General features: G+C 42.4%; 1 protein-coding gene across 8 annotated transcripts in view; it reads left to right on the top strand.

Annotated features, from left to right (window-relative positions):
* The first annotated feature begins 13,654 nt into the window (after positions 1 to 13,654).
* PFDN1 (prefoldin subunit 1) overlaps positions 13,655 to 26,494 on the top strand; it is an 81,074-nt gene continuing 68,234 nt past the window's right edge. Inside the window, exon 1 of one of the 8 annotated variants that reach the window (XM_077897492.1) lies at positions 13,655 to 14,295. The gene's annotated coding sequence lies outside the window, so the exon portion shown is untranslated. The remainder of the gene's footprint in view (positions 14,296 to 26,494) is intronic. The other 7 variants (XM_077897491.1, XM_077897490.1, XM_077897493.1 and 4 more) reach the window with 7 other exon arrangements.

The following is a 26,494-nucleotide window of genomic DNA, read 5'->3' as shown; positions in this document are numbered from 1 at the left end:
ACATTCTATGTGATTCTATTCATTTAAGATATTAAAACAGGGGGCACCAGGGTGGCTCAGTCGGCTAAGCATCCAACTCTTGATTTCAACTCAGATCATGATCTCAGGGGTTATGGGATCAAGTCCTGCCTTGGTCTGTGCTGCCCACAAAACCTGCTTGAGATTCTCTCCCTCTCCTTCCGCCCCTCCCCCCACTCCCTCATTCATGCATGCTCTTCCTCTAAAATAAATAAAATATTTTTAAAAACAATAAAAATAAATTTTTAAAACAGGTAATACTAATCTATGGTGAAAGAAATTCCTGTTGGGATCAGCAGTGATTGGAAAGGGGCAAGACAGGGTGACTTCCGGCCCCTTGATTAACATTGTTCCACAATCTGGGTGCTGGCTACCAGGAAGTATTCACTTTGAGAAAATTCACTGAGAATGTTTTGTGCATTTCTCTGTACATATTAAACTGTAATAAAAAGACTTTTCAAAACCTGGATAGGGGACTCTTTTGCTATTTGCATTATATAAAGCTCTGTAAAGTACCAGTATATTACTTTGGTAATCAGAGAAATAGTACAGATGTCAGAAATAACTATGGGGCAGTGAGTTACTCTGAACTCTTCGTGGGGCTCCCCTGCTCCAATCTTACACCAGGTTCAGCCTTTCAAACACACTTGGTTTTTCCAGCTAATGTTTCCTGCGGCCTCTGGGCTTCCTGCCTTTCAGGAGCTCTCTCCTGCTGCTGCTGCTGCTGCTGGGAGCTCCCTCAGCTTCAACAGAGCCCTCACTGGGCATCTACTTGGCTGATGTGGCTCTGGGAGCCTCTTCTCAAGATTGGCTAGCAGTAATCTGGCCCTCCTGTGCACTGAGAAGCACCTACCTCTTCGCCTATGTGCTTCCCTTTTGGCTGCCTTTACCATACTTTCTTTTATAATGTTCATCATAATCATTATTAAGCTAGCAAATATTTGATAGTCAAGGAAGTGCTCCCTGACCCGGGCCCCCTGGGCCTCACACTCTACCAACATCATCTCGGTTGCATCTCATCATGACCTAGGAGGCAGGTGCTCTGATTACCCATGTTATGGATGCCTAAGGTGAGGTGGCAAAATCTAGATGTTAACTTAGGATCTTAACTCCCAAACCTTCACTCTAACTACTAAGTTACATTCCTAAATGAGTTCTTTTTTTTTTTTTCAAAGATTTATTTATTTATTCGTGAGAGACAGAGAGAGAGACAGAGAGAGAGAGGCAGAGACACAGGTAGAGGGAGAAACAGGCTCCTCAGGCTAAACCGCTGAGCCACCCAGGGGGCCCCCCTAAATGAGTTCTTATGGCCAGACTTGTTTTCTCTTCTTCCTGTGTTCATCCAAAAATAAGACTACAGTGAGGAGCTCACATGAAAGGGATTTCAGAAAGCAATTCCTTAAAGCCCAAGAGTTTCTTCCCCGCCCCCAGTTTACAAATTCATGGGAGAAGGTGTGAGGTGCCTTATCAGTGTACAGGGGAAGCAATGGGAGGGCAGGCTGCTACAATCTTGGGTCTGAGTCCAGGCTCCACTGTTCATTAGGGAGTGCCCTCATACCTGATACCTGACCTCTCTGAACCTCTCTCCCAGCCTATAAAAGAGATACTAAATATATCCACGTTGAGGAGTTGCAAAAATGGTATCTGTGAAGGAAGTGCCTAGCTCAGGGCCAGGCACATGTTAGATACTCAGTAAGTGTTAATAATCTTTAGCAACTTGTCCAAGGAACTAATTAGAGGCACACTGGGCATTGAAACCCAGCCTCCTGATTCCTAGTCCACAATTTTTTCCTTAGACACAAACAGTGCTTCTCAATCACTGTTTTACATTTAATGTCAACTGTGGTTTCAAAGGAGCTTTAAAGGGTCGTAATAGGGATGCCTGGGTGGCTCAGCGGTTTAGCGCCTGCCTTCGGCCCAGGGAGTGATCCTGGAGTGCCCAGATCGAGTCCCACATCGGGCTCCCTGCATGGAACCTGCTTCTCCCTCTGCCTGTGTCTCTGCCTCTCTGTGTCTCTCATGAATAAATAAATAAAATCTTTAAAAAATAATAAAGGGTCTTAATAAATATTTGTGGGTTTAAGAAGCCCTGGAACAGCAATTCTATCCAAATATATCACTTCAACTTGGCTGGCCTGAAATTCTTCCCTTTGTCAACAATGCCTGAAATTCAAGCTTCCAGTTTGAGAATGCTGATGCTTCTGGGAATAGCTAAGCATCAAGAGGCTGACATTCTTTGTTGGTGTAATTCATCTTAGTTTCATTCATTCAGCAAATATTTGTGGAAACCTCACTATCACCTTCCAAATGAAATCCATGCTCTGAAGGAGAGGGCATTTTGATTGGAGCAAGGGTAGGGGAAGAAAAGAGAGAGAAGTACTTCTGGAGCAAGGGCATTCATTCATTCATCCACAAAATTGAGTGGGCATTTATCGTGTGCCAAGTATTGTTCTTGCCACTGGAGGTTGGTGGATGAGACTGAAACATGGACCAATAATACATGTATAAATAAAGAAATAGGATAACCTCAGAAATAAGTAACACACACACACACACACACAAAAGAATGATGTGCTGAAGAGTCATTGGGGACAGAATTAATTTATATAGGCAGCTCAAAGGTCCCTCTGATGAGGTAACATCTGAACCGAGACAAGATGAGATGAGGCATATCAAGGCTCTAAGACAAAAATAAGTGTAGTTTGTATGAAGGACAGAAAGACACCCCTGAGCTGTAGTATAGCCATTGCAGGTTGAAGAGGAAGGCAAAAACGAGATTATGTAGGGCCTTGTAGACTATGGTAAACCATTTGGAAGCCAGCGGAGTGTTTTGAGCAGGTGAATGATATTATTTGATTTATGTTTTACAAATATGACTCTGCTATGCACAAAAGGGGTTCAAGGGGGCAAAAGTGAAAGAAGCGAGACCAGTTCGGAGGCCCCTGCAGGCATCCAGGGAAGACATGCTGGTGGCCAGGTTTACAGTGGTAGGAGAGGTGGTGGTGAGAAATGGTCAAATTTGGGATATGTTTTGGAGGAATCACCTGTTATGGGGATCCCTGGGTGGCGCAGCGGTTTGGCGCCTGCCTTTGGCTCAGGGCGCGATCCTGGAGACCCGGGATCGAATCCCACATCGGGCTCCCAGTGCATGGAGCCTGCTTCTCCCTCTGCCTATGTCTCTGCCTCTCTCTCTCTCTCTCTCTCAATCTGTGTGTGACTATCGTAAAAAAAAAAAAAAAAAAAAATCACCTGTGAGACATGTGGGTGTAATGTGGGTGTTTGAAGACAACTTCTTGGATTTTTTTTTTTTTTTTACTTCTTGGATTTTAACCTGAGAAACTGAGTAGAGGATGATTCTATTCATCAAAATGTGAAGGAATGGGGGAGGAGTTCACAGCAGCCATCGTAATAATTTTTTTGTGGACATAATAAGTCCATATGGAGTGAAGGAGGGCACTGCAGAGAAGACAATGAAAGGGAGGTGGGATGCAAGGAAGAAAAAAAAAGAGGCAAAAGTGTAAATAAGAAGGATCTGAAAACAGAAACAGTAAGGACACCTGACATTAACATGGTGTTTCATGGCTCTAAAGTGTGTTCCTATTATAGCATCATATTTAATTCTCATAGTGCCTCAGGTAGTATTATTATCCCCAGTTTCATGAATAAGAGCCAAGAGGCTCTGAGAGGTACACTATGTCGCACAGGACTTCTGTCAGCTAATGCAATTTTGCTTCTGACCCTTCCCAGGAGGGCCTAGTCTCCTCAGTGACCATAGACTCCCATCTTGGCCACCATCCTCCCAAAAGAGAAGAGAGGAGAAACCTCTGTATTTTCCTACTTGCTGTGATAAAGTGCCCAGACCAGACCAGGCCTCCAGGGAACAGGGCACCAGGCAGTGAAGCTCCATGAAGACAGACCCTGGAGAAAAGGGAAAAAAAGGCTAACCTCATTCATGAGCAGGAAGAGGGAGTTAGAATTGTCCCCTTCCATGATTTGTTTCCGGAATATGAGACCACCACCAAATTAATATAATTTGGAGGTTGTTGTGGTTTGGATTTTCTTTTTGAACTTTTTAAATGGCACATTTTTTCTTGATTGGCTCTTGACTGATGGAAAAGAGATCAGGGACCTCTTAGCTCACTGCCACCCACACAGCTGTGAAGGAAGTCAGCTGCCCTCTTGCTCTTCAGAGAACATCCCTCTCTCCCTCCCTCCCTGCTTCCCTCCCCCCTGCACCCCTCCCTCTCTCCATCCCCCCCTCTTTCCCCCCAACATCTTGGCCATTACTAACCAACAGGGCATCTAAGGAGAAGGGCTCCTTTCAGGGCTGGACTGCTGTAGTTAATGGATCATAGCCTGTGTGGGAGACTTCCCCAAAGACATATGATGTGGGTGTAGGAACCAGACAGATGGGAGGAATTAAGTCACCCTTTTACCAACCATTCTTTTCTTGCCTAACCTAGAAGTCACTGGATTGGCTTCCTTTTAATGAGGGACTACTTTTGTTTCTGCTGACCCTTGGTTTTGACAGCAGGCCAGCTTCTTTGGGACCATGAAAGAAAGAAGAAGCTACCAGTTGGTTCTTCTTTTATGTTCCTAGTGTCTGGGTTAAGGCTAGCTAGGTAAGCCATGACCTCAACCCAAGGCTCTCTAGGAAGGCCTGACTTCTCTTTCTTTAGTGATGCTGAGTTGGTTGGGTGGCCCTGGGAAGCCCTGTGCTTGGGATGGATGGCTTGATCAGGTTCATTTGGGAGGAAATATTTGCTTCTGTCCAGTGGCTGGAAATTTGGATCCTGAGACTCCAGGCCTAAAGAAGTCTGAGACAAGTTCAACCCTACAGGTACAAACATCCTCTTCCAGGTGCATGTTTGGGCACCTTCTAGAGAAAGTCTGCCACCCACACTCAGTCCCGGTGTGTTCATCACCCCTCCTCCGGACTTTCACAGCACTGAGCCTTGGACAATGCAAAGAAAATTAGTCCTCTTCTTATAGCAGCTTTGGTGTTCCTCTCTCATGGTATTTGTCACACCATGTATTGTCATTGTTTACTCATCTACTAAACTCACTGCGAACTCTTGGAGTAGTGGAGCATGTCCTTTTGCAGCTCTGGATGCCTGCACCCAGTACAACTGCTAGCATATCAGAGGCTCTCACTAAATGTCTGATGCATGCATGAGTGAATGGACAATGAAATAAATGAATGAATGCATGAATAAATGAACGAGTGAAGGTAGAGTAGAGGTTAAGAGTTGAGACTCTGCGGAGACAGACCATAAGAGATTCTTAATCATAGGAAACAAACTAAAGGTTGCTAGAAGAGAGCAGCGTGGGGGGACAGGATAACTGGGTGACAGGCATTAAGGAGGGCACGTGATGTGATGAGCACTGAGTGTTATAGAAGACTGATGAATCACTGAACTCTACCTCTGAAATTAATAATACACTATATGCTAATTAACTGAATTTAAATTTAAAAAATTTTAAAAAAGAGCTTAGACTCTTGATCAGACAAAGCTGATCTCAGAGCCTAACCATGCCATTTTTCTGGTTGTATAATAATCTTGAACAAATTATTTAACCTTTCAAAGTTTCAGTTTTCTTAGGGTTCTTGTGAGTATTATAATGCACGTAAAACATTTATCACAGTGCCTGGTGTACAGTAAGTAGCCAGTCCACGATAGCTATTAAGAAGCTCTGACTTCTAGCTCTCTGCTACTTTTAATACTCGTGGGTTTTGTGGGCACATCCTTCTCCAGATTCTTGGCCCAGCCGTGTCCTTGCCAGACTCATGGCTCAGCCTGCTGGGTTGTCCCAGTGGGTGCAGGTTGTAAGCAGTTACAGCCCTGGGCTCTGCTGAGAAGGGGTAACTGTGACACGGACATGCCTAAAGTGGCAAACAGGTCAGCTGCCACCCCCATTGTCTCAGGGCTTCTTTGCTGGCGGGTGTCCTCAGGAAAACAGGAACAGTGCTGCATTTAAGGTGCCTGGATGACAGCCACATCAAATATGTGACCTTTTCCTAGGAAGCCTAGTTTCCATGGTGAGTGGGGCCTCACGCTCTTTCTCAAGCCATGCTCTGGGGTGCTTGACCTTCTCTGGAATGTGATGGCAGTGGTCCCAACGGCTGGGTGGGGACATCTGCTCAGGGACTGCCCCTCCAATATGTGTGGGGTGAGTGAGGGGCCGAGATAGCCCTTGGGCTATCTAATGCCCAAAGCTGCTCTCCAACCTGGAAAGATTTTTGCACTGAGGCCCTGACACTAATTCCCACCCCCACCCTATATGCATACACTTAACGGCTCATGGCCAACTGGCTGCTAGGCTGGGCAGAAAGAAGGGGACTCTTTCTGTGATCCCCCATGTTAGGCCAAGGCCTTGACCTTCTCCACCTCGTCTTGGCAGCTTGAGCCAGGAGAGAGAGAGCCTGCCTCCTTGGCCTTGGCAGAGCGTGTGTTCAGGCTCAGCCTCTGCAGCTGCCAGAATGGGAGCTGAATGCCCAGTGTTCCTGCCAAAGCTTGCTAACTTCCTTCTTCTTTCTCAGAGCTATGCAAACGGAGGCCGCTGAGGAATGTGGCAGTAACCTCCCCACCACCCGCCTCCCTTCTCCCTTGGCCTGTGCTTCCCCCAACCCCCAGACTGGAGTCACATAAAAAAAATGCAATGGAAGAAAGAAATCCCCAATGTGTCATGACATTACGTTTCTGCCTATTGCTCAGAAACAAGAAAAGTAGGAGGGGGAGGTAGAAGTAGTGTGGTCAGAGCTGGAGCCCTGTGACTACCTCACCTTGCTGCCTCCCTGGGGCAGAGCACCTGCTCCCCTGGGGTTCCATTTCCTCATTAATAAGCCAGGCTAATCACTCTGACTCAGACTGCAGAGAAACTGAGAATTAACTCTTTGCTAACATAAAAGAACCCTGATATTCCTAAGAAGCTGTCCAAGGGGTCTATATTGTGAGTTTAAGTTCGCAATGATTGAACTAGTTCACTGCTCTCATGTGCACTCATTTACAGACATACAGTGATTCCTACTTTGTTCTAGAAGCTAAACACACAAGAGTGAACAGGACCCAGGCCCTGCCCCCTAGGAGCTTGTACTCTAACAGGGAAGCGAGACAATTAAACAAATCACAATAGTTGAGTCAAGACAGTTATGATGGGCGGTAGGAGGTTCCAGGTGAATGAGACTGTTCCAGGGGTTAAGGGGGCCACTTCCTTGAGGAAGTAAAATTCAACGTAAGGCAGGATGAGCAGCTATGGTCCAAAGGAAGAGGGGAGGTTATTAAGAGTAAGAGGAGATAACAGAACAGAGAGAGAGAGGATGATGTGAATGAGGAACTTAAGTGAGTTTAGTGTAACAGGAGTGTAGACAGCTGGGTTGGAGTTAGTAGAAGCGATGAAGAGGCTACAGAGAGAGACCAGGCCAGATTATACAGGCACCTTCAAAACTGTGCCAGGGATTTTGGATTGGTTTCTCAGTGTGATGGAGAGCCAGTGCAGGGTTTTCACATGAGTGTAGATAGGAAGTGGCACGATCAGATCTACTTTTGGGTAGATGACTCAGGCTGTAGTGTAGAAAATGGGCCAGAAGCGTAGCTACAGTTGCATAGGGAGACTGATTGGTTGGTGGCTGAGACAGTATCCAGGTCTGATGGTTATAGCAGCAGATAAGAAGAGAAGTATATGAATTCAAGAGGTATGTAGAGGATGAGAGAAAAGGAAAGGGAGTTAAGGATGACTGAGATTTAGGTTTGTACACCTTGGTAGAAAGTGGTGCCATCCACTGAGATTGGCCATTCTGGAGAAGGAGATGCTGGTTGGAAGTGAAGATAGCAAGCTTAGTTTGGGTTGTATTAAGTCTGAAGTAGTAACCACTGGGGCGCCTGGGTGGCTCAGTCGGTTCGGCATCTGCCTTTGCTCAGGTTGTGATCTGGGATTCCTGGGATTGGGCCCACCATGGGGCTCCCTGCTTAGTGGGGAGCCTGCTTCTCCCTCTGCCTGCCCCTCTGCCCCTCCGCCTGTTTGTGCTCTCTCTCACTCTCTCCCAAATAAATAAATAAAGTTTTAACAAAATAAAGTAGTGACCACCTTGTCAGAAGAGATGCTCAGTGCATAGATATAGAGCCAAGTCTTGAGCCTAGGGATGGGCTCTGGGCTGGAGAGGTGTCATTGGCTTAGAGAGAGGGAGGAATTACAGAGTTATGACAGCGCCAGCTATTCTTTTTTTAAATATTTTTAATTTTTATTTATAGAGACACACAAACACACACACACAGAGAGAGAGAGAGAGAGAGAAAGAGAGGCAGAGGGAGAAGCAGGCTCCACGCAGGAAGCCTGACGTGGGACTCGATCCCAGGTCTCTGGGACCACACCCCGGACTGAAGGTGACGCTAAACCGCTGAGCCACCCAGGCTGCCCCAGCACTAGCTATTCTAACAGGCAAACTCCTATCCTTTGGGGCCTATCACAATAGCTTATTTCTCACTCAGGCTAAGTCCAAAATGGGAAGCCCTAATAAATGGGAGACACCTTTCCAAGTAGCAGTTCAGGGACCCACGTCCTTCCATCTTGTATCTCTGCCTTCTTTAATACACAAGCTTTCAAGGTCGCTGTGATGGTGAAAAGAGGATGAAGGATGGTGCATGGAAGATTCTATCACTTAGGTCATACCTAACTATAAGAAGTGTAGGAAGATGTTATTTAGGTAGGTGTCCATGAGAAAGAGGAAGTAAATTTGGCAACCAGCTAGCCAGTCTCTGGCACAAGAATGCACGGGAGTGGATAAGATCGCTTGGCAAATCTGAGGCTTTTCCCCATTTATTTGTTCCCATTTGTACATGCCTACACAGGAACAGGCGGACAGAAATAGAGCAAAGCCACTGCTTCCGCTCCCTAGGCTCATGTTCTTGTAGACCAATAGGGGAAGGTAGGCTTCCACCGATTTTGGTCCCTCCTCAGGGACCTGCCCTAAATTGAGCAGATCTTCAGGGTGAAATGATCCTGTGGTGGTTAGTGGTGTTGGCTCTGACACTGGTCACTCCTGCCTCTTCCCTGAGGCTAGCTGCCATTCTCCCTCACCTCTTTTCCTTCACCTCAACAAGTATTCATGGAAGATCTACTATGTGTTGGGTACAATGTCCAATTCTGGAAATGCAGCAACAAGTAAGGCAGAAATCCCTATATTAATTTGTCAGTTTATTATCTGTCTCTCTGGCTAGAAAGCATCATGAACATGCTTATCTTGCTTATCTTGCCTATCACTACCTCCCCAAGCTGCCGGAATCATGCCCAGCACATTGCAGGAAGTCTGGAAATAATTGTTGCATAAATACATGCTTGGATGAAGGCCTTCTGGAAATTCATATCTATAATGAGTGCTACGAAAGGGGAAAAACAGGGTTCTATAGGGCAGCCTATAGACCTCATCAGGCTCAGGAGGTAAAGAGAAGACTTCTCAGGGAAGAAATGTTTAAAGCTTGGAGTATTGGATAAGCGAGTGACGGGCAGATGGAAGACCATATGCAAAGGCCTGGCATCAACAGTGTGAGCCGGAGGAACAAAGGAGGCTCAATGTAGCTAAAGCCTGGAGGAGAGGAAGGCAGTCTCACCTGCAAGATGAGATGGGGGATGGACAGGAACCAGAATGCACATGGTCTTGATGGACCTCCCGAGTCCTTGTATTCCCTGAGGATGATCACTCAGCAGCTTCTTTGACCTGCCATCATTATATTTCAAGTCATTGTTCAAAGAGGGTGGTTTTGGTGGGTTTTTGCTTTTGTTTTTGTTTTACTTTATTAATGATTCTCATCTCATTGTCTCAAAAATATTTGAACTTGGGTTGGAATTAAAATTCCTGTCTGCAAGACACTACTTCCCCTGCAGAGACTTCTCCTTTTCAGGAAAATAGGCACTGGAAAACAGCCCTGGGGGGCTCAGTCTGTCAAGTGTCTGCCTTCGGCTCATGTTATGATCCCAGGGTCCTGGGATTGAGCCCTGCATCGAGCTCCCTGCTTAGTGGGCAGACTACTTCTCCCTCTGTCTCCTTGGTTGTGCTCTCTCTCTCTCTCTCTCTCTCTCTCAAATAAATAAAATACAATTTTAAAAAGTCTTTTAAAAAAAACAGGCACAGAGACTCTTGCTGAAAGTGAGTGGGGAAATGAACAGCTGCCTTGATGCGCTCGGTGTTTTCACACAAGACCTCATTTAATTTTCACAACAATCCTGGAAGGCTGGCATGCTTATCCCCATTTTATAGATGAGGAAACTGAGTCCTTAAAGAAATGAGAATCTGCAGTAAAGACCAAGGAAAGTGCATCTTTCTAGAGATTCTGAAGAAGACACTAACTAGTCTTCATTGGAAAAATAACAACTCCTAACTGCTCTGACAAGCTGCAAAGTGAAGTTTGAGAACAGAATTGCAAAGGAGCCAGCAGTCCAGTGAGTCAGGTTAGATAAGCAACCAGTCCTAAAGTTTAGCACAGATTGAAGGGCCTGGCCTCTAGCGGTGCACAGCCTCTGGGGAGAGATGGGCAGACGAGAACTATAATTTCAGTACCACGAGAGAGGTTGCCCCTGCAGAGCTATACACCAAAAGTTAGGGGAGCACAGGAGTGTCAGTAGAGTTCACTGTGTGCTCCGTGCTGAGCAGAGGCACAGAAATATACAAGAGCTGGCAGTTTAGATACTGACTCCTTCTTTCTGTTCTTTTAACATCCTTACATTCACTCCACCAGTATCTAAGGTGCTGATCATGCGCCAAGTACCAGGGAAAAGGCAACGAACAAATAGACACAGTACCACTCGCAGCCTGGTACAGGAGATAGCCAGTTAATAAATAATTACATGGAACCACAAGACAGCAGAGAATATCTAGAGAATGTAAGGGCTAAGAGTATTTACCTGTGGGAAAAAGAATCGAGAATCAGGGGGTCAGGAGCAGGAAGCTAAATTTATTTCCCTCTTATAGGATTTATGTTTACATTTATTTTTTTAAAGTTTATTTATTTTAAAAAATATTTTATTTATTTATTCATGAGAGACAAGGAGAGAGAGGCAGAGACACAGGCAGAGGGAGAAGCAGGCTCCATGCAGGGAGCCCGATGTGGGACTCGATCCTGGATCCCCGGATCACACCCTGAGCTGAAGGCAGGCGCTAAACCACTGAGCCACCCAGGCACCCCCAAAAAGGTTTATTTACTTGAGAGAGAGAGAGAGCAAGCAGAGTGAGTGAGAACACAAGTGGTGGTGGTAGGGGGTAGGGGCAGAGGGGGAGGGAGAAGCAGTTTCCTGCTGAGCAGGGACCTCAATGTGGGGCTGATTTTAGGATCATGATTTTAGGGTCAGGACCTGAGCTAAAGGCAAATGCCCAACCTGCTGAGCCACCAGGCGTCCCTGTTTTCATTTAATAAATAGTTATTGTATGAGTTAATTTTTCAAAAAAGATTTACTTATTTTAGAGGGAAAGAAAGGGATCAACCAAGAGCATGAGTGGGAGGTGAGAGGGAGAGGGAGGGAGGAGACTCCTTATAGAGCATGGAGCTGACACAGGGCTCAATTTCATTACCCTGATACCATGACCTGAGCTGAAACCAAGAGTCCACTCTTAACTGACTGCACCACACAGGTGCCCAGAATGAATGAATGAATGAATGAATGAATGAATGAATGAATGAATTATGAGAGACACACAGAGAGAGGCAGAAACACAGAGTCCCATGCGGAACTCCATACCGAACCCTGGGATCAAGCCTCTAGCAGAAGGCAGATGGTCAACTGCTGACTCCCCCAAGCAGCCCCCCTCCACCCACAGACTTCAAGGCAGAGGCCAGGCCGAGTGCAAGTAAGAATGCTCTGGAGAACAGGCACATAGAAGGCCTGGAGGGAAGAACATGCATGTTGTGTTCTAGAAACAGAAGAGAAACTAGTGTGATGGAGCTGCTAACATCCTGAGGCCTGGGAGAGTGTCCTGTTCATTCACTGTTAGAATAGAACCCATCATCCTATAGGCATTTAAATATTTGTTTCCTGCATACATGAACAAAATATGCAAATTTTTTTGTTCTGTAACTATAAAAACACCAAGAAATGGTGGATTGGCAGTGATGCTTGTCTGCCCTGGGCACTGGGGATTTACAGAATCTGACAATCCCAGGAGGGTAGAGTCAGGGAGACAAAGTATGGGCTAAGAGCTGATTTCCCTGGGTGTATGCTGTGGTCACCCTGCGTTATCACAGAACTTCAGCCTTTTTCTGAATCCCGTTTTTTCTATGGCTTCTTGAGTTCCAATTCTCCCTTCTTTCCAGGAATTCTAATATTTCTCTGTCATAAACACCCGAGGCATTTACATCAAAATGGCATCAAAGTGATAAGTCCTAAGGTAATTTTTCCTTTTTAATTCCAAGAAAGTGTTTCCATTAATATTTTCTTCTAGAGCTACAGCTGCTAAGCCTGGGAGCTTCTAAAAGATGCAGATTCTTTGGGCTCCAGCCCAGATCCACTGAGTCCACCACTCCAGGAAATGAGAATCTGCAGTAAAGACCCAGGTAACAGTGCTTTTAAAGCTTCCTTGGAAATTCTGATGTCAAACCACATTTGGAAGATCACTTTAGTGTGCTGGTTCTTTTTTTTTTTTTTTTTTAACTTTTATTTATTTATGATAGTCACACAGAGAGAGAGAGAGAGAGAGGCAGAGACATAGGCAGAGGGAGAAGCAGGCTCCATGCACCGGGAGCCCAACGTGGGATTCGATCCCGGGTCTCCAGGATCCTGCCCTGGGCCAAAGGCAGGCGCTAAACCACTGCGCCACCCAGGGATCCCTAGTGTGTTGGTTCTTAACCTTTTGAGGGTGATTAGCCCCGTTAAGATGCTGAGGTGATTGTGTTCATCCTGATCCAGAATAAAACACCTCATAGGTACAATAATTAGTATACACTGTCAAGGATATTCCAGACAGCTTAGTGTATTTATAGAGTACCCAAAATTCCCAGTTCATAGTCCATGTCTAAAAGAAGACCAGGTTCTTCTTGCTTCTAGGGAGAAGAGCCCCAGGGCTTTTTCTGTCTCATCTCTTGGTGCTCTGGGATTGGGGCCCTTTTCAAGATCTGGATGTTTAAGCACAATTGAAGGTAAGTGGCTACAAAGAGGAGTTCCATATTCCCAAGACAAATGGAGCCTTCTATTTGAAACTCAATAGTACTGCTGGAATCCATCCAAGAAAGGCCACAACATAGAGTAGAAGGAACTCTGGAAGGGACTCCAAGACTCTGAGCTTAGAATGCAATTTGCTACATCCCTGCTAAGTCAATTTTTTATGAGACTCATTTTCCTCAACTGTATATGGAGGTGGTAGACTAGAGGACTTCAAAGATCCCTTCCAGCTCTTTTAGCCTAGGATTCTTTCCAGGAAATTTTATACAGGATCTACTTTAGATGGCAGAGCACAAATGGATGGATTAATAGGGTCTCTTGGAGAGTTTGTTTCACAATTCTATATGGCCTTCTGCCTCCAGATTCTGGTATTCCAGAGGGAAGTACTCCAGCTTGTGATGTCTTAGGTATTCTACTAATCACTGTGGTCAGAAAGGCAAAGCCCTGTGAGGTCACAGAGGCTACTCACCCATAGCCAACCACACTTTGCCATCTTCCCAAACCCAGGCTGAGGCATTTGACCTTAGCTGAGGGGACAAAAGGAAGTGGTAACTTCCACATCCTTATCCACAGTTATAATTTGTCTTTAATGAAACTGAGAGACAGTCTTATTGTCTCTGAGCAACATTAAATCTTAGATTCAGTCCCTTAGGATGGTATTCTTCAGTGTCCATTGGATCCAAGGACTCCAGTGCAATGCGGGCCTGTTTCCTTGAGGTCCTGACCATCACCATCTGGAGAAGAATATGGGTTCACAATCATGAAGCTTATTGAAATGCCCATTGAAATGGAATTGACCTATTCGTTCAGAGAGAGGATTGAAATACTGGACATCTGTTTTTTTTTTTCTTTCTCTTTGTGACACCAATTGCTTTTTCCTTTGATAATTATACTTTATTCTTTTGTAAAGAAGACATTTTCTACTCACCTTCAGTCCATGTGCTTTTTGGATGAGAAGATACCTCTCACCTTCCAGGAATGCACCTAATCAATCAGAGCATTCTATATTTCAGGCTATTGTGATTGTTATAAAAATGGGCAATTACCCAAGTGGGTCAGGGAAATTCAATCCTGAGGCTCTTTCTGGAGCTATGAAGGAAAAAGGCTCTTTCCACTGTTGAAGCTAACCTAAATGTAAGTCTGGAGTTGCTTTTGGATATTTATGAGTATTAGCAACAAGGTGGAAGATGTGGGGCTTCCTATTTCAACTAAGTTTCTTGCTTACTGTGTGCTACACTCATTTATGTCCTGATTTATAAAAGAAAAATATTAAAAATTTTAGCTTCTTACAATGAAAAGAAATTTTTGTTTAAAAACTTGGAGGAGGGGTGCCTGGGTGGCTCAGTTGATTGAGTGTACAACTCTTGATTTAGGCTCAGGTTGTGGCCTCAGGGTCATGAGATTGAGCCCCCTAATCGGGCTCCATGCTCAGCAAGGAGTCTGCTTGAGATTCTCTCTCCTTCTGCCCCCCACCATGACTCACAGGCATGCTTTCTCTCTAATATAAATTAATACATCTTTTAAAATAAGAAAAGCTTTTGGAGAGGCACTTGGGTGGCTCAGTCAGTTAAGCATGTGACCCGTGATCTTAGCTCAGGCCTTGATCTCGGGGTTGTGAGTTCAAGCCCTGCATTGGGCTCAATGCTGGGCATGGAACTTACTTAAAATAAAAATGTTTGGAGCTTCTAAGTGTATGTACTCTGGGGAAAAATGTTAGTCACCTTATCTTAGGTACAGCTCTGAGGTTGGAAAACTTCTCTGTACTGGTACTTTTTGGTGCCTATTTATAAAATGCATACAGGGTTTTGTCCAGATTTCTACCCAACCCCATTGTATTCCTCTTCCTCTTCTAAAGGACCGTGAACTTTTTCTGCTTGGAGTGAGCCAGGGTGATGGAGGCATGGGTCCTCCATTAGATTTGATTTCCCTGATTTTATTCTTTTTCTATTCTTGGGCACATCTCCTGTTCTTGGCTTTCACCTGTGGCCAGCTCCACACTCTCACTTTCTCTGGTGAGCTGTGGGATAGACATCCAGATTTTTTTTTTTTTTACATCCAGATTTTGTTATGCTCTGCTACCCAGCCTCATCTCTTACACAGGTTTAAATCACCAGACTGATTGAAAACATTCACTTTCTTTGGACTTTTCATAAACAGATTGAATCAGATGTGGCAAGGTGCCTGGGAAAAGCCACCACCAGTTCCTGCTTATGACAAGTCACTTCCTCTCCTTGTAGTTTCCAATGACTGTTTCATTTGGTAGGCACAGCTAAGGTTCCCCTTTCTTTCCTAGAAAGGTCCCTGCTCCAAACCTAACTTTGTTAACTAGAAGAGCTACCTCAGAGTTTCTTGGCAAATGTGTCGCTTGGAAAGGATCACTCAGGCCCAGAACTACCACACAAGCTTTACAAATGCCCCGCCCAATCCCATCCTACTCCTAGGCAGGCCACTGTGCAGAATTCATTTTCAAAGGTAACAGGCGAGACTTACCCATTCTTGATATCAGGAAGTAGCCCACTTGTGAGAGAGTCTTAAAAACCTTTAATTCTTTTTAATTCAATTTAATCTTCTCAGAGGTTATCCACAGGCCAGAGAGTCTCCAGGGTCACAGAATTACCTTTTCTAACTACCCTCAGTTTGGATGACTGAGAGGCTGAAGGGAAAGGTCTGGAGGCATCCAAGAAAGGACAGAGCAAGGGGATATGTGGGACAGAATTGAAATAAACCAGAAGGTGGTAGGTTTATAACAGCTCTAATTTCAAAATGCTCATAACAAATAGAACGCTCCAGCCACCATTTTAAATATTTGTATATTAACTTATGTAGTCTTCACCATGATCCTATAATATGGTCACTACCATGCATCCTCCCATTTTTCATGTGGGGAAACTGAGCTCCAGAGAAGTGAATTAACTTGCTCAAGGTCCTGTACTTAATACAGGAGAGGGCTTAGGAATTGAATCCAGACAATTTTCTTCCAGAATTTGCTATTAACCATTAAACCACACTGCCTCTCCATAAACCTCTAAAGCTTGGGCTACCAACTATCCTGGCCTGCCCGGGATCGAAGGGTTTCCCAGAAAACAGGACTTTTAGTGCAAAAACTGGTACAGTCTCGAGCAAAACATGATGGTTGGTCACCCTTATACAGAAATGTTATCAAAGAAGATGTTTATCTAGGAAGCTGATACAAAAACAGTGGAGTTAAGAGAGAACTTGCTCAAGACAGGACAGAAATTTTGAAGAGCAGATGAACTCTGGGGCTTTCCTCTTTTTCCACTGCCTTAATTGTGTGCCCTTTGCCTGATGTGGATGGCTGCTTCAGTTCTGACCTAGTTTCTCATCTTCTGCTTGCTGGGAATCACTCCACATGAAGTAATCATGGCAATCTTCTGGAGCATAAATGCGACCAGTCACTCCTCTGCATATAACACTCCATTGAACTCAGTGACTGGATGAGGAGAGATCCCAACCTTTTGAGCTTGACTTGGAAGGCCCTCAGCCATTGGCCCCCATCCATCTCTCTGGCCTTCACTTCATAGTTAATAAGCTACTGTAGTCCAGCCACACCAAACGACTAATATTTCCCTGAAGACACCAGCTTCTCACCTTGGTGTCTTTGTCTCTTCTAGGAATATTAGCACAATCCCTTTCTCCCTTCTTTGCCAAGAACTTCTTTTTATAATAAATGTTTGTCTATATCTATATTCAATATTATACTTTTTAACTCTGTAAATTATTTATAACTGGAAGTCTATACCTCTTAATCCCCTTCACCTAGTTGACTCATCCCCCCCTCCTCCCATACTTGGCAACCAAACAAGGCTCCAACCTATAAGACTCCTGGGTTAGGAGACTTTCCTCTGTGTTTTCCAGCTCCTGGAGTTACTCTCTCTATAGCAGAATTTTCATATTCTTTTATAACTTTCTGTTTATCTGTGAACCTTGTTGTACTATGAACTGCCCTTTATCTGTCTTCTTGCAATACTTGACACATAATAATAGCAACTGTTAATTAGGTGCAACTATACACCAGAAATTTTACATGCATTATCTCATTTAATTCACATGATAACTCATAAATACTATTACCTCCATTTTATAGTTAAAGAGATGGAGGTTCTGGGAAATTAAGCAATTTTCCTTAGATCTTACAGCCAGCAAATGTTCTGAAACTGTTAAAGTTCTTTTCAAACTGAATGAACCCTTGAAGGTCTATCTATCTTACAAAGTTGCAAAGATCAAACGACCTGATGAATAGAACATGGCTTTGTAAGCTGAAAAACTCTAATGTCAGAAACTGCTAATTTCCACCCCCTAAATTCATCTTCTGTTTTCCTTTCATAATAATAGGATATTTGGTGTTTAACTTAACTAGACACATAGTTGCCCATAATAATTAGCTACATTTCCAGGCTTTCCTAAGCCAGGAATGGCCATATGATTCTGTTTGGGCCAATGTGATATGAACAGAACCATATCTACCATTTCTAGGACTTGGCTTTTTTAAAGACAGTGAATGAGTCTCCTCCTTCCTTTTCCCCTTCCTTCTAGGTAGGCCATGGACATGGTGGTGATGAGTCATCTTGGATCATATGGATAAGATAGAAGGAGCCTGAGAACTCTGGCCTTGTGGAATTCACATATTTATCCTACACTGCATCTGTCTGGATAACTGTGACAGAGAGAAATAAGCTTCTATCCTGTTTCAGCCATTTTGGATCTCTGTTATAACATTTACACCTATACTCTAACTAATATAGTCTCTTCACAAGGAGGGAGGATTATTATTATTTTTCTTATACAGATGCTTTGAAATGGCATGCAGGCGGTATCATAAAAATTAATTTTCACTTCTCAGTGAAAGACATTACCATTCAAGTAGTTGCTCAGGTCAAAAACCTAGGACACCGTATTTTCCTTTTAAAACAACCTTCTTAGATGCCTAGGTGGCTCAGTTGGTTAGGCACCCGACTTGATTTCAGCTCAGGTCATGATCTCAGGGTGATGAGATCAAGCCTGGCATAGGGCTCCACAATCAGCATGGAGCCTGATTGGAATTCTCGCTCTCTCTCACTCTGCCCTGCCCCAACTTGGGCTCTCTCTCTTTCTCTAAAATAAATAAATAGATTTTTAAAACCAAACCAAACCAAACAGCTTTCTTGAAGTATGACTGGCATGCAATATACTGAATATGTTAAAGTTTGCAATTTGGTAAGTTTCCAGCCAGGAAACTCCCCACAATCAAGATAATAAACATATCCATCACTACAAAAGCTACCTAATACTCCTTTGTAGTCCCTTTCTTCTCCTTCTCCTTCTCCTTCTCCTTCTTCCCCTCCTCCTCCTCCTCCTCCTCCTCCTCCTCCTTCTTCTTTTTGTAATCCCTTTCTTCTATCTTCTCCCCAGGTCCTCTCATTTCCAGTTCTCTCTGACTACTGATCTTCTTTCTGCCACTTCAGATTTATTTGCATTTTCTAGAATTCCATATACTTGGAATTGTATAGTATGTTTCTCTTCTTTTGTCTGGCTTCTTCCACTCAGCATACTTATTTGGAGATTAGGAATGATCTTTGGGGATGCCTGGGTAGCTCAGTGGTTGACTGTCAGCCTTTGGCTCAGGTCCTGATCCCGGAGTTCCCCGATTGAGTCCCACATTGGGTTCCTCACAGGGAGCCTGCCTCTCCCTCTGCCTGTGTCTCTGCCTCTCTCTGTCTCTGTCTCTCTCATGAATAAAATCTTAAAAAAAGAAAGAAAGATGCCATATATATATAATCTTTGGTTTTTCTTTTTCTTTCACTGCCACCCCCCTGACCCTAATCCATTCCTTCACCAAGTTCAGTAACCTCTACCTGAGTTCATCTACTTCTACCTTTAGGTTGCTATCACCCTCACTCACACCACTACCATCTCTCTTGTGCCACTTTTACTGTCTCCTAATTGGGCTCTTTGTTTCCACTCTTGTTTCTTCCAATCCATTCTCCATCTAGCACCTACAATAATTTCTTTCAAATGGGATCATATCACTCTCTTCAGATCAGATCAATACCCTGTTTGAATTCATTTAGTGCCTTCCAATCACATCAGAATAATATTCTAACCTGACAGTAGCTTGCAAAGACCTTTCATGGTCTGCTCAACCCCCTCCTGCACTTTGCCACCAACTTTCTGATCAGAGAGTTTGTCTCTTGTTTTTGCTATATCCCAAAGGCCTAGATCAGTGTCTAACAGATGTTCAATAAATATTTGTTGAATGAATAAGTGTATTGACTATGCACCATAGGAATGGTGGAATGGAGGAATGATCAATCACCTTTTTAAGTTCCACAACTGTGGACTAATTCAACCTTGGAAGGAGCACATCTCTGTACTAGTGAAGCCTTTAGTGTAAAGTCTATTTGTTCTGTGAAAACAGTAGAAGCTAGCACATCATGGTTAGACACTGTAGCAAGTGTCTAAGGACTGTAAACCCTTCAGGATTTTCATAGCGTCTTCCTGACATTTTAGAAGTTCCAGAGAGAGGGTGTCTGGGTGGCTCAGTCAGTAAGCCTCTGCCTTCGGCTCAGGTCATGAGCTCCTAAGGTTCTGAGATCGAGCCCTGAGTCAGGCTCCCTGCTCATAGGGGAGCCTGCTTCTTCCTTTCCCTCTGTCCCTTCCCCCACTTTGTGCTCTCTCTCTCTGAAATAAATAAATAAGATTTAAAAAAGAAGAAGAAGTTACAGAGAGAGAAAGGAAATAATTTATCTTGAAGACCCAAATGAAAGGGAGAAACATATAATGGCTTCCAGCCTATAAATATATCACATTCTGCCAATTTTATGCCCAGGGAAAGTTTTATTTTTCCCCAGATTTGCTTTGCTCGTGTATGTCAAGAATTAACATTTAAAAAAAAAGAATTAACATTAAAAACTGGTCTGGAATCTCATAGGGCTTTGATAGAAGTGAATGTGAGGCCATGCTTAGGCATATTTCTACTGCTCAGGACATGCTAGACACTGAAGACAAACTGTTAGCCCAAAACTGCCGGGTGGCTCAGCAGTTGGGCATCTGCCTTCGCTCAGCGTGTGATCCCGGGGCTGGGATCAACTCTGGATCAGGCCCCTTGTGGGGAGCCTGCTTCTCCCTCTGCCTATGTCTCTTCCTCTCTTTCTGTTTCTCATGAATAAATAAAAATTTTTAACGTTTTTAAAATTTATTCATGAGAGACACAGAGAGAGGGGCAGAGGCACAGGCAGAGAGAGGCAGAGAGAGAGAAGCAGGCTCCATGTAGGGAGCCCGACATGGGACTCGATCCCGGGTCTCCAGGATCACGCCCTGGGCCAAAGGCAGGCACCAAACTGCTGAGCCAACTAGGCATCCCGAATAAATAAAATCTTAGGGATCCCTGGTTGGCGCAGCGGTTTAGTGCCTGCCTTTAGCCCAGGGCGTGATCCTGAAACACCCGGGATCGAGTCCCACGTCGGGCTCCCGGTGCATGGAGCCTGCTTCTCCCTCTGCCTATGTCTCTGCCTCTCTCTCTCTTCCTGTGACTATCATAAATAAATAAAAATTAAAAAAAAGAAAAATAAATAAATAAAATCTTTAAAATAAATAAATAAAATCTTAAAACAAAAACAAAAAAACACCTCATGAATCACAGGAGAAAATCAACTGTCAAAAAAAAGGTCAGCAAAAAAAAAAAAAAAAAAAAAAAGGTCAGCAATACTCCTAGTGAAAGAATTCACAAGCCAAAAACTTATAATACATTGTTAAGAAATTTTTAAATAATTATATTTACTACGTTCTATTAGACAAGACTGTATCATTACATACCAGTATGAAAAAGAAAGAGCATGTAGATTTGAAAAAGGAACAAGTAAATTTTTTTCCATTTTGTATGTGGTCAAATACACATAGCATAAAATTCACCATCTTAACCATTTTCAAGTATAAAGTTCAGTGTTATTAAATAAATTTATAATGTTCTACTACCATCACCAACATCCATCTCCAGAAGTCCTTTCATCTTGTAAAACTGAAATCTGTACAGTACCTGTTAAGGAATGACTTTCCACTCCTCCCCTTCTCCTCACTTCCTGGCAACCACCATCTTACTTTGTGTCTTTATGATTTTGACTGCTCTAGGTCCCTCATGTAAGTGAAATCATATAGCATTACTTTTTGCGACTGGCTTATTTCACTTAGCATTATGCCCTAAATTCATCCATGTTGTAGCGTGTGTTAGAATTTCATTTCTTTTAAAGGCTGAATACTATTCCATTGTACATATATGCCACATACTGTTTATTCATTTATAACAGATAAATTACACTTGGATTGCTTCTACATTTTGGCTATTGTGAGTTTGCTGCTATGAACATAAGTGTATCCATATCTGCTTTAGTACTCACTTGGATTCTTTTGGGGATGCACCTAGAAGTAGGATTGCTAGGTCATATGGTAATTCTTTTTTTTACTTTTTTGAGGAAGCACTATACTGTTTTTCAGAGCTGCTGCACCATTTACATTCCCACCAGCAAAACACAGGGTTTTGATTTCTCCACATCTAGTCAATACTTGTTATTTTATATATTGTTTTTGTTTTTATTAATAGCCATCCTAATGGTTGTGAAGTGGTATCTCATTGTTTTGATTTGCATTTCCCTAATGATTAGTGATGTTGAGGATCCTCCCATGTATTCATCTTTCTTGGAGAAATGTCTATTCAAATCCTTTCCCATTTAAAAAAATTATTTTATTTTATTATTTTTAACATTTTATTTATTCATGAGAGACACACACAGAGAGAAGCAGAGGGAGAAGCAGGCTCCATGCAGGAGCTGAGCTGAAAGCAAACGCTCAACCACTGAGCCAGCCAGGCATCCCTCTTTGTCCATTTTTTAAAGAGATTTTATTTATCTATTCATAGACACACACACACACACACACACACACACACACACACACACACAGGCAGAGGGAGAAGCAGGCTCCATGGAGGGAACCAGATGCGGGACTCAATCTCGGGTCTCCAGGACCACACCCTGGGCTGAAGGCGGTGCTAAACTGCTGAGCCACTGGGACTGCCCAGCCTCTTTGCCCATTTTTAATTGAGTTGTTTACATTTTCATTGTTTAATTGTAGTCCTTTATATATTTTAGATACTAATTCCTTACTATTCACATAATTTGCACATATTTTCTCCCATTCCATGGGTTGTCTTTTCTTTCTTAATAGTGTCCTTTTGGGACACCTGGGTGGCTCAGCGGTTGAGCGCCTGCCTTCTGCACAGGGCATGATCCTGGAGTCCTGGGATTGAGTCCCACATCGGGCTCCCTGAGTGGAGCCTGCTTCTCTCTCTCTCCCTATGTCTGCCTCTCTCTCTCTCTGTATTTCTCATGAATAAATAAATAAAATCTTTAAAAGAATAGTGTCCTTTCATGCTTAAAAGTTTTTAATTTGTGAAATCCAACTTATCTACTTTTCTTCTGTTGTCTGTGCTTTTGGTGTCATTTCCATAAAATCATTACTAAATCCAATGTCAGAAAGATTTCTCCAATTTTACAGTTTAGCTCCTACATTTATGTCTTTGGATTTCTTTTCTTTTCTTTCCTTTTCTTTCTTTCTTTCTTTCTTTCTTTCTTTCTTTCTTTCTTTCTTTCTTTCTTTCTTTCTTTCTTTCTTTCTTTCTTTCTTTCTTCTCTTTCCTTTCTTTTTTCCATGAAAGACAGAGAGAAAGAGGCAGAAACATAGGCAGAGGGAGAAGCAGGCTCCATGCAGTGAGCCCGATGTGGGACTCGATCCCAGGACTCCAGGATCATACCTTGAGCTGAAGGCAGACACTCAACCACTGAGCCACCCAGGTGTCCCTGATTTTGTTTCTAAAGAGATTTTATTTATCTGAGAGAGCGAGAGTAAGAGCATAAATGGAGGATGAAGTGGGGAGAAGCAGGCTCCCACTGAGCTGAGAACCTGACGCAGGGATCAATTTCAGGACCCTGGGATTATTACCTAAGCTGAAGGCAGATGTTTAATTGACTGAGCCTCTAGGTTCCCCTCCTACATTTAGATCTTTGATCTATTTTGAGTTAATATTTGTACATTGTGCATAGTAAGGGTTTAACTTCATCCTTCCACATGTAGATATCAATTTTTTCCAGTATCCTCTATAGAGAGTTATGATTTTAAAAGGTACGAAAAAAGGTATATGACAGCATACACATAAAAAGGAGGAGGGAAAGGGGAAAAAAGAGAAAGAATGTATTTGGAGGCTTTCCTTCCTCTTCTATTTTCAGGAATAGTTTGAAAAGAATAGGTATTAACTTCTTTAAATGTTTGGTAGAGGAATGCTTGGGTGGCTCAGTGCTTTAGCTCCCGCCTTCGGTTCATGGCGTGATCCTGGGATCCCGGGATCCAGTCCCGCATTGGGCTCCCTCCATGGAATCTGCTTCGTTCTCTGCCTGTGTCTCTGCCTCTCTCTCTCTCTCTCTCTCTCTCTGTCTCATAAATAAATAAACAAAATATTTTTTTTTAAATAAATGTTTGGTAGAATTCATTTGTGAGTCCATCTGGTCCTGGACTTTTATTTTTTGGTAGTTTTTTCTTACTGATTCAGTTTTATTACTAATTATTTGTCTGTTCTGATGTTACATTTCTTTTTGATTCAATTTTGGAAGACTATGATTTTAGGAATTTATCCATTTCTTATAGATTTTTCCTATTTATTGGCATATAATTTTTCACAGCACTTCTTATTATCCTTCATATTTCTATGGTGTCAGTTGTTACTTCTCTTCTTCTGTTTCTGATTTTATTTATTTGGGTCTTTTCTCTTTTTTCCCTTGATGAGTCTGACTAAGGATTTATCAAGTTTGTTTGTCTTTTTAAAAAACCAGCTCTTGATTTCATTAATTTTTTCTTTTGGTCTCTGTCACTCTGTCATTTATTTCTTAAGAAAACTATCATTATTATTATTATTTTATTTATTTTATTTTTTTAATTTTATATTATTATTATTTTAAAGTAAACCCTATGCCTACCATAGGGCTTGAACTCATGACCCCAAGATCAAGAGTTGCACACTGTTCCAACTGAGCCAGCCAGGCACCTGTCTGTCATTTATTTCTGCTCTGACCCTAATATTTCCTTCCTTCTGTTATTTCCTTCCATCCTGGGCTTTCTTTGTTCTTTTTTGAGTTCCTTTAGGTGTAAGGTTACATTGTTTGAGTTTTTCTTATTTCTTTAGGTAGGCTTGTATCATTATATATTTTTCCCAGTATAATTTGTTGAAAAGACTGATCTTTCCCCCATTTAATGGTCTTGGCACATTTGTGGGAAAAAAATCAGACTATATATTGAGGATTTATTTCTGGGCTTTCTCTCTCTCTTTTTAAGATTTTTATTTATTTATTCATGAGAGATACAGAGAGAGAGGCACAGACAGAGGCAGAGGGAGAAGCAGGCTCCATGCAGGGAGCTTGACATGGGATTTGATTCTGGGTCTCCAGGATCATGCCCAGGATCATGGGCTGAAGGCGGTGCTAAACCGCTGAGCCACCGGGGCTACCCTCTCTCTCTTTTTTTTTTTTAAGCTTGATTTATTGATTTAAAGAGAGAAAGAGAGTGCGAAAAAGAGTACAGGGGGAGGATCTGCGGGAGGGGGGGTGAGGGAATTCTAAGCAGAGTCCTAGCTGAGTGTGGAGCCCGATTTGGGGCTAAACAAGAGGATCAATCCCACATCCCTGGGATTACAACCCTGAGATTATGACCTGAGCTGAAACCGAGAGTTAGATGCTTAATTGACTGCACACCCAGACACCCTACTGAGCTCTCCTTTGTATTCCGTTTGTAGTCATGTCTGTCTTTATGCCAATATCATACTGTTTTGATTACTGTAGTTTTGTAATAAAGTTTGAATACAGAAAGTGTGAATTCTCAGCTCTGCTCTTCTTTTTCAAGGTTGCTTTGGTTATTCAGGGTTCCTTGAGATTTCATATGCTTTTCAGGAGGGTGTATCTATTTTTGCAAAAAAGTTGTTGGGACTATGATAGGGATGGCATTAAATCTATACATCACTTTAGGTAGGATTGATATTTTAACAATATTAAATTATCTAATCCATGAACACAGAATGTCTTTCTATTTATTTGTGCCTTTTTAAATTTCCATCTGCAACATCTTGTCGTTTTCATTGCACAAATCTTTCATTTCCTTTGTTATGTTATTTGTGAGTAATTTTTTTCTGATGCCATCGTGAATGCAATTGTTTTCTTAATTTCCTTTTTAGATTATTTATTGCTAGTGTGTAAAAATGCAAATGATTTTTGCGTGCTGACTTTGTATCCTTATACTTTGCTGAATACATTTATGAGTTCTAACAATTTTTTTGTGTAAACCTCAGGATTTTCAAATTATGAGGTTGTTTCATCTGTGAACAGAGATAATTTTACTAATTCTTTTCCAATTTGGATGCCTTCTATTTCTTTTCTTGCTTGCCTGAATTGGCTAGGACATCCACTACTAGAAGTGGTGAAAGTGGGCATCCTTGCCTTGTTCCTGATTTTAGTGGAAAAGCTTTTAGTATTTTACCATTGAATATGATGTTCACTATGGGTTTTTTATATGTGGTTTTCATTATGTTAAAGTCGTTTCATTCTATTCCTAGTTGGTTAAGTGTTTTTGTCATGAAAGGGTCAAATAGAATTTTAAGAATTAAAGATTATAGTTATTCAAATAAAACCCCAAGGAAGGGCTTAAATAGTAAACTGGACATAGCTGAAGAGAGAGTTAGTAACTTAGTGGAGAAAATTGAATAAATCACCCAAGATTCAGCATGAGGAGATAGATAGTATAAAATGGAGGCTAGGAGATATGGATGATTCAACATATTTCTAATGGGAGTTCTAGTTAGGAATAATGACAGACAATGCTGGAAAACCAATATTCCATGAATTACTGGTTGAACATTTTTTCAGGATTAACATAAATCCTCAGATTAAAGAAGTATACAATGTCCCAAACAGGAAAAATAAAACACACACACACACACACACACACACACACACCCCCATGGGTAGAAGGGCAGAACTTAGAACAAAGTGAATGTCTAAAAAGACACCAAAGAAAAGACAAATTTCTAAAAAAATCATGAAAAGCAGCCTGACAGGACTTTTTATTAGTATGTAAAAGCCAGAAGACTATGGAAAAATGCCTAATAATTGTGAATCTGTAATTCTGTACACATTTAATCTGTCATTCAAAATGAAGGGTGAAATTAAGACAATTTTACATATACAAAGTATTTTACTTTCAAATGGCTACCATAACTAAATACTACAAACTGGGTAGCTTAGAA

Source organism: Canis aureus, chromosome 5, assembly GCF_053574225.1.
Source record: "Canis aureus isolate CA01 chromosome 5, VMU_Caureus_v.1.0, whole genome shotgun sequence".
In the NCBI taxonomy this organism is placed as follows: Eukaryota; Metazoa; Chordata; class Mammalia; order Carnivora; family Canidae; genus Canis; species Canis aureus.
Note: the sequence above shows the minus strand (reverse complement) of the source record. Positions and strands in the feature narration are given on the sequence as shown.